Genomic DNA, 3,798 nt, shown 5'->3' on the forward strand with positions numbered 1-3,798 from the left:
ATATATTTCTTTGATCTTCCCTTCTCCCATTTGTATTTTTCTTCAACCTTAGCCAAAATATAATTCTTAATATTTTCAATATATAAATGATTAGATATAGCATTTTTTATATTTATACAAATAATAATAATCTATATAATATTTTTTTCAGCTTATATTATTCTCATAACCATCATCTCATTAGTTCAACATGCATCCTATTTTCATAATTTTTGGTTACGCTTAATTTCCCTTATATTCAATCCAATTCTTATCAGTCATAATTTCTTCATATTAGTCATCTAACTGTCCAAATTTTCCCATTTAGGTACATCATCCCAATATTTTATGTCATGCATTATAAAAATATTATACTTTTTATCTATCTTATAATATCTAGATATAACATCCTTTTTAATCAGTTTATATTTCACATATTAATAAAAGTTACATCAACCTGCTATTTTTACATTTCATATATTATAAAACATACTATATTACTTAAATCTTTTATCCTTCTTGTTATAAGGCCCCTTTATGTTCAAAATTCTCTGTTCTCTGGTCATGTAATCACCTTTTGCGAGCTTCTCACATGCAAAGTCAATGGGAAAGGTTACTCACTTAACAACTGCAGTGATGCACTTAACAACTGTGGCAAGAAAGGTCATAAAATGGAGCAAAATTCATTTAACAAAGTACTCACTTAGCAAACAGAAGTTTGGGGATCAGTTGTGGTCATAAGTTGAGGCTACGTATATTTGTATTCATGTAGCTGAATTAGTAGAAGCAAAGCTTTACAAATTGTTCTCCAAAGTGCCTGAAGGCAGGACAAGAAGCAACAGATGGAAACTAAGCAAAGAGAGAAGCAACCTAGAACTAAGGAGAAATTTCCTGACAGTTAGAACAATTAATCAGTGGATCAACCTGCTTCAGAAGCTGTGAATGCTCCAACACTGGAAGTTTTAAAGAAGAGACTGGACAACCATTTGTCTGAAATGGTATAGGGTTTCCTGCCTGAGCAGGGGGTTGGACTAGATGACCTCCAAGGTCCCTTCCAACTTAGTATTATTATTATTGTTGTTGTTGTTATGTTGTTGTTGTTATGAATGCAAAATAATATTTCCCTCTGCTATCCATTTAGTTGGCCTTCAATGTGCATTCTTGCCTTGCTGCCCAATAAGATGTTGAGTCTGTGCAACAATTTTTATTTATTTTTATCTTGCCTATATTGTTTTTATAAATAACTCAAGGCGGCAAGCATACCTAATAATCCTCCCTTCTCCTATTTTTTCCACAACAGCAACTCTTGTCAAGTGGGCTGGGCTGAGGGAGAGTGGCTGATCCAAAATCACCCAACCTAGTTTCATGCCTAAGGTGGGACTAGAACTCACCGTCTCCTGGTGTCTAGCCCGGTGCCTTAAACATTAAACCAGTGGTTCTCAACCTTTTTAATGCCGCGACCCCCAAACGGTCGTAAGTCGAGGACTAAACTGGTCGTAAGTCGAGGACTAAACCGGTCGTAAGTCGAGGGCTACCCAACCGGTCGTAAGTCGAGGACTTTCCCTGCCCGGGAGCGCCGCGCATGCGTGGTTCCGCCCCCTGCGCCGGCCGAGGCGTAGCTGGCAAGAGGCAGAGACGGAGCAGGCCGACCACCAGCTGGCCCAGCTCAAGGGAGGTAAGGCACCCGTCGGAAAAGGGAAATAAAATGGCGGACAGCCTTGCTTGCCGACCCCCGTGAAATGGTCGATCGACCCCAAATGGGGTCGCGACCCATAGGTTGAGAACCGCTGCACTAAACCAAACTGGCTTGAACAGTGTTAAACTATCAGCTCTCTTGAAGAGGGAATCATTAAGGAAACAGGAATACAAAAACTAGCATGCTTTTGTGTTGGTTTTTCATTTCTACATTTATTACTATGAAGGGCTTGTATGTTTCCAAAGAATTACAGATCATGTGTATTATACGTAAAGCATCTGGAAAATATTGTAAAAAATAGGTTATGCACTCTTTCTCTGCGTGACAAGGGAGGACATCAGGTTCATGACTCATAAGATCCAAATTCTTATGATTTTTTTTCCCTCTTTTCAAAGCTTATCTCTATTAGCATTTGCCCAAAGGCCTGCACTATCGATCTCTTTGTGCTACCTCCAGGTCCTTCCTCCTGAAAGATAACATTGTTCGAAGAATCTGTGGAGATTCTCAATCATCCAGCTCATGGTTGTGCCAAAAGGGCTTTTCAAAAGGCAACTGGACTGTCTTAGTTTTTTCTTTGAAAACGTTTTGCTTCTAATTCAAGAAACTTCTTCAGTTCTGACTGAATGGTGGGGAATGGAAGGATTTACATTCTTTGTAGTAATCTGGTCACTGGCACTCTGAAGCTCAGTTGCCTTAGCTTTCCGAGAGTCCTTGAGCGTATTTGAGGGTTTATCTGTGCCCTCAGGGCCATCTGAATCGGAGTGCAAATTGGGTGTGGAACCTTCTTGAAACTGCTGAAAGGACTGTGTTGTAAACAGGAAATAGGTCATATCCCTCCCCTCTGTTGAGAGAGGGCTGTTCAATTTTAACATGGATGGCCTCAAAAAAGTCCAGCTGCCTTTTGAAAAGCACCTTTGGGACATGGCTAGAACAGATCTTGCTGCAGATACTTCCTTAACTATTGGACAGGATACATTCATAGGCCCCTTACTAAGAGCACAGGGAGAGTGGAAATCCTCTCTGGGCACAGGAGCTCAGTACCGCCTGTCTCCTCAGTGGCGGGACTTTGGAAGTTAGGACAGCGTGATGAGCCTCAAGACTTGTAGCTGTGAGTGGCAGCAGCAGCGCAATCGATGCAACGAGCCTTGAGGCCTGCAGCCGTGAACAGCATCAGTGTCGCAATGCCCCATATTTATGCAGCTACAGAAGAACTCAAGGAGTGGCGCAACAGGTTTTGGGACATGGGAGGTCTGGCTGCAGCAGTCCTAAGGTATGTGGGTGCGGGGCACCTGGGGCAGCTCCACCCCCACCCCTGCCCTAGTTTCAGGTATTACTTAATATTTTTTCATTAATATTTTAAAACTCTTATACACTAGTTTTATGTGCCTCTTTTATTGTTCTTAAGTATTAAATGCATGAAATAATAAACTATCTTTTGTTATATCGTTTTTTTATACTTAAAATGGTCATTAGGGCAGAGAACCAGTTGTTAAATTATCTGTGATCCACTGGAGAAGGAAATGGCAAACCACTCCAGTATCTTTGCCATGAAAACCCCATGGACAGTACTAAAAGGCAAAAAGATATGACGCTGGAAGATGAGCCCCTTAGGTCAGAAGGTGTCCAATATGCTACTGGGGAAGAGCAGAGGGCTAGTACTAGTAGCGCCAGAAAGAATGAAGCGACTGGGCCAAAGCCGGAAGAACGCTCAGCTATGGATATATCTGGTGGTGAAAGGAAAGTCCGATGCTGTAAAGATCTTTTCTCCATAGGAACCTGGAATGTAAGATCCATGAATCAAGGCAAGCTAGACGTAGTCAAACAAGAGATGACAAGACTGATCATCGACATCTTAGGAATCAGTGAACTAAAATGGACAGGAATGGGTGAATTTAACTCAGATGACCATCAGGTATACTACTGTGGGCAAGAATCCCTCAGAAGAAATGGAGTAGCCTTCATAGTCAATAAAAGAATAGGAAAAGCAATACTGGGATACAATCCCCAAAATGACAGAATGATCTCAATTCGAATCCAAGGCAAACCATTCAATATCACAGTAGTCCAAATCTATGCCCCAACCACTGGTGCTGAAGAGGATGAAATTGACCGGTTCTATGAAG

Source organism: Protobothrops mucrosquamatus, unplaced genomic scaffold (assembly GCF_001527695.2).
Source record: "Protobothrops mucrosquamatus isolate PMUCROS unplaced genomic scaffold, P.Mucros_1.0 scaffold555, whole genome shotgun sequence".
NCBI classification, from domain to species: domain Eukaryota; kingdom Metazoa; phylum Chordata; class Lepidosauria; order Squamata; family Viperidae; genus Protobothrops; species Protobothrops mucrosquamatus.